The sequence below is a fragment of the Panicum virgatum genome, chromosome 5N (assembly GCF_016808335.1).
Source record: "Panicum virgatum strain AP13 chromosome 5N, P.virgatum_v5, whole genome shotgun sequence".
Lineage (NCBI taxonomy): Eukaryota > Viridiplantae > Streptophyta > Magnoliopsida > Poales > Poaceae > Panicum > Panicum virgatum.
Window position 1 is genome coordinate 31,725,072 of NC_053149.1, and position 9,869 is coordinate 31,734,940.

Genomic DNA, 9,869 nt, shown 5'->3' on the forward strand with positions numbered 1-9,869 from the left:
CCAACGGCCATGTACGCGCCTCCCTTGATATATAAAAAGGAGATGCTCGCTGCACACCACAGACTCTCTAGAGACTCAGCACTAGACACGCCAAGACTCTCAACCTCTTGAGAGCGCAAGCAATACAACACACAGTGGACGTAGGGTATTACGCTCCGGCGGCCCGAACCACTCTAAACTTGCTGCGTTCATCGTGTTCTTCCTCTGAGATTGGGCTAATTCTAGCTAACCCCCCAGTACTCACCCTCTGGCTTAGGTGGGTGCATTACGCCACACGGCTGTGGGTTTGACCACCACGACATTTGGCGCGCCAGGTAGGGGCCTTTAGCTGGTCTTAGTTCATCTCTTGTTCATCTCCATGGTTAGGGTGGTTGAGCACTCCCACCACGACGACGACGTGGAGATGACGGAGGGTGTGGTGTCATCCGCGCCACACTCCTCTCGCCTTCCTGCGCCAGGGGCAACCGTGCCCGTGGAGCAGCCACCGTCGGCAGCGGCGCTTGCTGCACATCGGCAGGAGTCAGGGCACCCGTCAAGGGCCCCCTCACAAGCTGCGAGCGGCAGAGTGCTGGCGGCAGTTAGGGAGTTGCTACGCAACCCTCCGGCTGCTGTAGCCTCGCCAGACGCCCTGAGGCAGTGGCGGGATGACGTTGACCGTCTCCTCCATCTGGCTCAGGCCTCCCCCAGTTCTGCAAGGACTGGGCAACGACCTCCGCCTGGCAATGCGGTGGTACCCTACCACCAGCGCCAGGGCGGTGCGTCGGCATCCGTGCGCTCCCCCATGGTGAGGGGGAGCACGAACAAAAGACCTGTGGGCGGAGCTCAACCGCAGGCGCGCGGGTGAGGACGCCCGCATCTCTGTGGAAAGGGCGCGAGAACGCCACCTCAACATTGAGGGCCGCAACCTCAATGCCGACTTGGATGTAGCGGTACCCAAGCCTCTGGGAAACGCCCGGATACAAGCAGGCACCCCGGTGGCTGGGGTGGGCTGCGCTGCGCTGGCAGATCACCTTCGTGCGGTGGCATGGTCGTCCAAGTTCCGCCCACATCTGCCGGAGAAGTACGACGGTACCACTAATCCGTCGGAATTCCTGCAGGTGTACGTTACTGCCATCACAGCAGCTGGTGGTAACGACGCGGTCATGGCAAGCTACTTTCATGTAGCCTTGACTAGGCCAGCCCGAACTTGGCTCATGAACCTCACTCCTGGGACAATTCAGTCCTGGGAGGAGCTCTGTGCGAGGTTCACTGCGAACTTCGCCAGTGCGTACCAGTAGAATGGTGTGGAGGCTCACCTCCACGCCGTGAGGCAGAAACTCAGAGAGACGCTCCGGGCATTAATCTCGCGCTTCACCAAGGTACGGGGTACCATTCCTCATATCTCTGACGCATCTATCACTACTGGTTTCCGTCAGGGGGTACGTGATGAGAAGATGCTAGAGAAACTGGCGCCGCACGAGGTGGAAAGCGTTACCACGCTTTTCTCCCTGGCTGACAAGTGTGCCAGGGACGCTGAGGGCCGCGCATGGCACTCAGCCCCGCAAGACGGAGACACCAAGGCTGGTGGCTCCGGGGCTACCGCCCAGGGCGGTGGCAAGAAAAAGAAGAACGAGAACCGGAGTCACGGGGAGCCACATCCCGGCGGTCCAGTCGCTGCAGCAACGGCACCAGCTGCTACGGCAGCGGCTGGGGGCCAGAATGCGCATGGCAAACGCCCGCGCCCGCATGGTGGCAACAGAGGTTCATGCCCAGTGCATCCCACCACTCGCCACAGTGCTGCTGATTGCCACGAGATCCAGAAACTCGCGAAGCGGGTCAGTGGGTGGCGTGAGCAGGCCTCCAAGGACGGCTCACCCCCTCCTCGCCAGCGGTCTGGCAAGGAGAAAGCCTCCGACAGTGAGACCGCTGCCGGGGAGAAGGAGCTGGGGTACCAATCCCCCGCTCAGGAACTGAAGGGCATTTATAGCCGCGATAACTCCGACTCCGACAACGAGGACCGCCGCAAGAAGCTGTACGTAATGTACGGCAGAAGCTGGGAGCTTGTCTCCCTGCGGGACGTGAAGACCCTTCGCCGAGAGGTCCTTTCGGCGAAGCCGGGGGTCCCGAAGGTGGCGCCGCACCACAGGTGGAGCAACACCACCCTCTCTTTCGAGTCATCTGACTGCCTGGAGAACATGGCGGGGGCTGGTGTGCTACCGCTAGTCACCGCCCCTATCATAGCCAACATCAGGATCTATCACGTGCTGATAGACGGTGGGGCTGGCCTCAACGTCATCAGCTATGCAGCGTTCAAGCAACTGCAGATCCCGGAGTCCAAGCTGACTCCCTCTCGTCCATTCTCCGGAGTGGGCCCACATCCGGTGTTCCCTCTGGGGAGCATCACTCTGCCGGTCACGTTCGGGACCGAGGAGAACTTCCGCACAGAGAGCGTCCAGTTCGATATTGCGGAGGTGAACCTCCCGTTCAATGCCATCATTGGCAGGCCGGCTCTCTACTACTTCATGGCCATTGCCCATTACGAGTATCTGGTCCTGAAGATACCTTCCCCTGCCGGTGTCCTCACCGTGCGGGGTGACCGCACCGCTGCCGTCGCTGCAATTGAGAAACTGCATGCTCTGGCGGCAGAGGCTGCACGTTCCGAGGAGGACCCATCCACCTCGCGAGCCAGGGCGCCTGCAAAGGCACCTAAGGTTCAGCCGTCTGATCCGGACAATGTTCCCGTGAAGACCATGCAGATCGGAGCGGGCTCCTCCAAGACCACCCACATCGCGGGAAACCTGGAGGAGAAATAGGAAGACACGCTCATCACTTTCCTCTGGGCAAATGTGGACGTGTTCGCCTGGGAACCGTCACAGATGCCCGGGATCCCCAGGGAAGTGATTGAGCACCATCTAAGGATCTACCCCGACTCCACGCCGGTACGCCAGAAACCTCGGAAGCTGTCTGTGGAGCGGCAGAACTTCATCCGTGAAGAAGTCCGCAAGCTGCTACACGCTGGCTTCATCGAGGAGGTCCACCACCCCGAGTGGTTGGCCAACCCGGTCGTCGTCCCAAAGGCCAACGGGAAGCTTCGGATGTGCATCGACTACACCAGCCTCAACAAGGCATGTCCTAGATACCCCTATCCTCTTCCACATATCCATCAGATCGTGGACTCCACCTCCGGGTGCAACCTTTTGTCTTTCCTAGATGCATACTCTGGTTTCCACCAGATTCAGATGTCTAGAGAGGATAGGAAACATACTGCTTTTGTAACAGTGGATGGACTTTATTGCTATATTGTCATGCCATATAGTCTGCGGAATGCCTTACCCACGTTTGTACGAGCTATGAACAAAACTTTTTGTAATCTAATTAGAGATATTGTTGAGGTGTACGTTGATGACATTGTGGTCAAGACTAAGGTAGGGTCAACACTAGTTGAGGACCTGTCCCTCGATCCCGAGAAGTGCATTTTCGGCATCTCGGCAGGGAAGCTGCTGGGTTTCCTGGTGTCGCATCGAGGCATCGAGGCAAACCCAGCCAAGATCAATGCGATCGAGGCGATGAGGCCTCCTGGCCGCATCAAGGACGTCCAGAAGCTTATTGGATCTCTGGCCACTCTTAGCCGCTTCATTTTTATGCTGGCTGAGAGGGCCTTCCCCTTCTTCAAGCTATTGAGGAGGTCCGGTCCATTCTCTTGGACTGAAGAGGCTGAACAAGCCTTCCAGGAGCTAAAGCAGCACCTCACCTCACTGCCAGTATTGGTGGCTCTAGAGCCAAGTGAGACGTTGTTTTTGTATCTTGCTGCGTCTGCAGAGGCGGTCAGCATGGTGCTGGTCGCCAAGAGGACGGAGCAAGCTCGCCAGGGGGACACCAGGGTCCCTCCGGCCAAGGATGGTGAGCCGGGCCACAGACATGGGGGTCCGGCAACCACTCCTCTGTCTGAAGGTCCAGACCCAGCACAAGGGGGGTCCGGAGGAGCCTCGTCTTAGTGGGAACCCAGAACCGCTGGGGGCCCAAGGACCTGACGTGGTGGATAAGGGCGAGCCGGACTTGGTGGCCAGGGTCCGGACCATCCAGAAGCCAGTCTACTACGTCAGCGAAGTCCTCCACGAAGCAAAGGCCGGGTATCTTCAGACGCATAAGCTTATCTATGCCATACTTATTGCGTCTAGGAAACTGCGCCACTATTTTCAGGCACACAGAGTTGTCGTAGTGACCTCTTACCCGCTGAGAGCAATCCTGCACAACTCCAATGCCACGGGCAACATCGCCAAGTGTGTAGCAGAGTTGGCTGAGTTCCAGCTGGACTTCCAGCCCCGCCATGCAGTCAAAAGCCAGATCCTGGCTGATTTCATAGCAGAATGGACTCCTTCCCCAAGCAATTCTGGGGGTCTGGACCTCAACGCCGGACCCCCGGAGCCGGAAGTCAGGACACCAGTCTTCACCGAGCCCCACTGGACACTCATCTTCGACGGGTCCGTCCGCAAGCAGTGGGCTGGAGCTGGTGTGGTCCTCATCGACCCAAATGGAGATCAGCTGAAGTACATGGTGCACCTTGAGTTCAAGGCCACCAACAACATGGCGGAGTACAAAGCTCTGATCTTTGGCCTGACACAAGCCCTGTCTCTGGGGGTCCGGTAGCTCCTGGTGAAGGGAGATTCTCAGCTAATCATCAAGCAGGTCCGGGGGGATTGCAGCTGCAACAATCCCCAGCTCGCGGCATACCTCATTCACGTGAGGAAGCTCGAGCAGAACTTCGACGCCTTGGAACTGCAACATGTTCCCCGTGAATTCAACTCAGCAGTAGATGATCTCTCCGCGAGAGCATCTACCTGGGCATCCGTGCCCGAGGGCGTCTTCGAAAGACGGTTGCTGAGACCTACCGTCTAGCCTGCCGAACTGGGTGAAGGGGATCAAGCTAGCACCTCGAAGCTAGCGGTCCCGGCGGCATTCCACCTGTGGTGCCCGCCCTGGGTTGTGTGCTCTGTTGAGGATCCTGGAGACCTCATAGAGCCACTCCCACCTGCTCAGGGAGCTCCTGATGCATGGATCTCCGAGATCCGGGACTACCTGAAAGACAATATCCTTCCTGATGGCGATGCGTCCGCTGAGCACATAGTACGATTGGCTAAACGCTACGTGGTGGTAGAAGGGGATCTCTACCGCCGTGGCGCCAATGGTATCCTCATGCGGTGCATTTCCTAGGGAGAGGGCCTTGAGTTACACGCGGAGATCCATGGAGGTGAGTGTGGAAGTCATTCCTCATCTCGCACACTTGTTGGTAAGGCCTTTCGGCATGGCTTCTACTGGCCGACAGCACTCCAGGATGCGGCTGAGCTGGTAAGGTCCTGCAAAGCATGCCAGTTCCATGCAAAGCAAATACACACACCGGCTCAAGCTCTGTAAATGATTCTGCCCTCATGGCCATTCGCCGTATGGGGCGTGGATATCCTGGGGCCGTTCCCCCGGGCCGTCGGCGGGTACCAGTTCCTCTACGTCGCCATTGACAAATTCACAAAATGGCCGGAGGTTACCCCTGTGGTGAACATCACCAAAAAAATCAGCAGTTGCATTCCTCAAGTCCATTGTGTGCAGATTTGGTGTCCCAAACCGCATCATCGCGAACAACGGGACCCAATTCAAAAGCAGACTCTTCCAAGAGTACTGCGAGGACATCGGCATCCAGCTATGCTTTGCATCCGTGGCACATCCCTGCAGCAATGGACAGGTCGAGAGAGCGAATGCAGAGATCCTCAGGGGACTCAAGACCCGCACCTATAACTGCTTGAAAAAGCATGGTGCCAAATGGGTTGATGAGCTTCTGTGTGTACTATGGGGCAACCGGACCACACCTAGCCGAGCCACCGGGGAGACCCCATTCTTCCTGGTCTATGGGGCTGAAGCATGCCTTCCCCTGGAAATTCACCTGGGCTCACCACGGGTCCAGGCTTTTGACGAATCCATGCAGGAACAACTGCGGCGTGACGATGTGGACTTCATTGACGAACGAAGGTGGCGAGCAGCAATCCGAAATGCACGCTACAACCAGGCGCTCAGGCGCTATCATCAACGGTTCGTGCACAGTAGGGAGCTCCGGGCTGGCGACCTCGTCCTATGGCAGATCCTGAACCGAGCAGGGCTCCACAAACTCTCCCCCAGCTGGGAGGGTCCCTTCAAGGTTACAGAAGTATGCCGGCCCGGATGCGTTCGCGTTGCCATAGAAGATGGGGTGCCGCTACCCAATCCATGGAACATAGAGCATCTGTGTAAGTTTTACACTTAGACAGAGCAGGAAAATAAACTTCTCCTTTGTAATAAGATAGAGTTAGCGTGCGGCCCATGCGGTGGGGGTCCGTCCTCATTAACCCGGCCTCTGGCATCCATCGCACCATCGGCTAGCATTAACGCGCGGCCCAGAGCGGTAGTGGTCCGTCCTCATAAACCCGGCCTCTGGCATCCATCGCGCAAGCCATGTATATCAAGATGCAAAGGAAAGATTTGCCCCCGGTTTTGTCTTTGTGTCAAAATTTTATTTCGCATTTCGATTCTCGAATTTTTACCTTTCTAACCCCCGCGCAGACTTCCACTCTTGTCGCTACAGCTAAGATCTGTATTGAGTTGCCAGACTGCCGTACAGGTCCGGACCCCCTTGCTGCTGGGAGAGGGGTCTGGACCCCTAAGGACCTGCTCTAGAAAGGGGGTGCTTGTTTCCTGGGGTTGGCCGGAGTCCCGTGTAGCCGCTTAGCCGGTTCCGTACCCAAAGCCTACACGCTCCACCACCCTATAACAAGTGCTCTAGTACCCGGAGCTGGGTAATTGGGGGCCCGGACCTCGTTCTAGCTCAAGGGTTGGCTTCCTAAGTCCTACACAGCAGTTCCAGCTCCATATCTCAAAGGATCGAGTACGACAAAATGGCCTCACCCACTGCTAGGGAGGGGTCCGGAACCTCGGAGCCAGGTCCGGTAAAGTCGTGTTTGTTTCTTGGAGTGGTCCGGAGCCCTGTGTAGTGCCTTAGCCTGGTTTCGTACCCTAAGCCTACACACTCCACCACTCTGTAACAAGCATTGAGCTGCCTGGACCTGCGTATCTGGAGCCCCGGACCTCGAACTACCTTGGGGACCGGTCCAGAATAAGTTCCGCGGGCCTGCTACTAAGGTTTGACTTTGAGTGGTATGTAGGTTAGGCCTTGACTGGTGGCTAGCCTCAAACCATTAAGCCTACCTACCAGTGGGTCCCAGCATCCGCTTTAAGGCTTCATGCAGATCGAGGTCCAGTCTCAGTGGTAGACAAACTCAAAACAACTGAGCCTGTCTCCCAGGGGGCCCGGAGTGTTCGCTTTGAGCCAGACATCAAGGATCGATTCTGCATGCATCAAATATCTAAGTTGCAGTATCATTACTACCATCCCAGCGAGTTTGATTTTCTTCTCTGTAGTTTTTTCTGCTATACAGGGAATAAGTCGCTCGTTCAACTTGCAATTTATGCTACACCTATGCCCAAGGACGCTTGCTCAACCTCATACGGGGGTCCGGAGTGTCTTCTTCGGCTCCGATGGCAGATAGGTTCTAACAACTGAACCTATCTACCAGGGGGCCAGGGCGCCGGGGTGCTGCATACCGCAAACCAGAGCAACTGACAAACAACTAAGTTGAAATTTTCTTCTATTAAAGTTTCAACAAGTACAATGTTTTTTACATAACACAAAAAACAAAAGATCGCTTGCTGTGATGGTCCAGCTCAGGAATCTGCAGGCTCCCGCTTGAAGTAAGCGGCTACGAAGTCGACGACATCCCGCACGCTTTCCCGAGCGGTGGCCTCTGTCTCCGCCACTGGACCATCGACGACAGGGGCTAGCGAGATGGCTAGGTCGTGGCTCCAGAGGCAGGTCAGAATGTACTCTGCCACCATCCGGCATAGCTCGCGGCCCTCAGCTTCAAGGTGGCCAGCAAGGATCGGCTCCAAGCGCCGGAGTCTATCTGAAGCAGAGTTCAGCACTGAGAGGGCGTCAGCAATTGAAGCTGGCGGCTCCGCCACTTGGATTGGACTCATTCCAAGTGGCACCAGAGCTGAGCTTGCTTTGCTCGCCCAGTCGACGATTCGCTGGGGCCCCCTGAGCTGGTCCTCCTGCAGCTTCCGGACCGTCTCCTAGACCGCCTCCTGCACCTGGGCATCCAGTGCCGCCTGAGCCGCTTCTAGCTGGTGGGCCTTCTCCTGGAGCGAGGCCTCTTTCTGCGCCGCTGACTCCTTCAGTTTCTTAAGACGCTTGCGCTGGCGCGCAAGGGCCTGCTCCATGGTGGTGGTGAGGGATTCCTACCGGGCAAGGGACTTCCTCTCACCCTCGAGCTCTATCTTGGCAACGGCCTGCTGGCTGGCGGTCTCCTGCAACTCCTGGCGCCATTGGTGCAGAGACTCGGAGAGCTTGTCGAGCTCCAGCTTGCGGACCTCGAGTCCCTGGCTGCGAGACTCAAACTCGGATCGCTGGGCCGCGAGGCTGGCCTCCTCCTTGGCAATAGCCTCCTCCCGCAGCGCCAGGGCTTTTTCCCGTCTCGCCACCACAAACTCCCGGTCGAACACCTTCCGGAGCCCTTTCCTGTAGGACTCAAGGTCGGCCTCAAGCTCGGACCGGGCAGCGGCGACACGGGAGGCTTCGGCCTTCGTGCGCTCCTCCAGGCGGATATGCCAGTCGCCGAGGCGCTGACGCTCGCTCTCTAGAGCAGTCCACTCCCGCCGGAAGGCCGCCTCGGCGGTAGAGGTCGCCTCCTCTATCATCCGTCGGGCCCGGACCAGCACCTGGGGGAGGGGAGCCGCATCCTCCTCTGGGGGACCCTGCAGGAGCCGCCTACCAGAGACCTCCTCCAGCTCTTCCTCTGTCGCAGGTTGAGAGCTGGGGGAGGGGATGTCTGGCACAGATGTCGGGACCTCAGGAACCGAGGTGCTCGCCGTTGCCAAGCCCGGTGTCGGCGCGACTGCCGCCGTAGCCGGGGCCTTGGGGGCCACCGCGTCGGGCGTTACTGCGCCTAGTACTGCCGCACCCGCCGCCGCCGCGTTGGGTGCCATCGGGTTAGCAGAGGTCGCCGCACCCGAGCTCCCCACATCCGCTATCGCTTCCGCCGTTGCCGCCAAGGCGCCGGTCTCCTGGACCCCCACTGACGAGCCAGCGGCGGTGGAAGAGCTGCTTGGGCGAGAGGCCCTGGCAAACAAAGAGAAGAAGCCTTTAGCAAAAAGCGAAGCACCGAGAATAAGAGGAGTGAACGGAAGAACACTTACCCTGAAGCGCCGGGTCTCCAGCGTCCACGGAGGCTGGGCGACTACTTCTGCTGCTGCTGCTGCTGCCCTGGTGCCACGGTGGTGGTGGCGGCTGCTGCTGCTCCTGAGGCGGCGGCGGAGGCGCAGCTCGTGGCTGCTGCTGCTACCCTGGCGGTGGTGAAGCCGTACACAATGTCTGCTGCTGCTGCCGGGGAGAGGCACCTCCAGACGGTGGTGGTGGCTGCCGTGGCAGTGGCGGAGGCGCGCCTCGTGGCTGCTGCTGCTGTTGCTGCCGGGGGGAGGCACCTCCCGGCGGTGGTGGTTGCGGCGTGGCTACTCCGGGGGTCCCACGGGAGCCGGGGGCCTGGGAGCTACCCTGGCCCACATCCTTAGCAGTCCTCTGACGCTTTGCGGTCGGCCCATAACTGGAGTCCTGTCGCCGCGGTGCAACCTGCGCCGGCTCGCTTCCTCCGACGATGCGCCGGAGCTGCTCCGGGCCTGGCTGGGACCACTCGCGGTGGAGCTACCAGCCACGGCCTGCTTGCCCTTGGCATAGGGCCTGACCCCGCTGTTGACGCTCCTTAGCGCCCCCGATTTATATACCGAAAGCGCACAGTTTCGTGTAGCTTTTCTCTTAG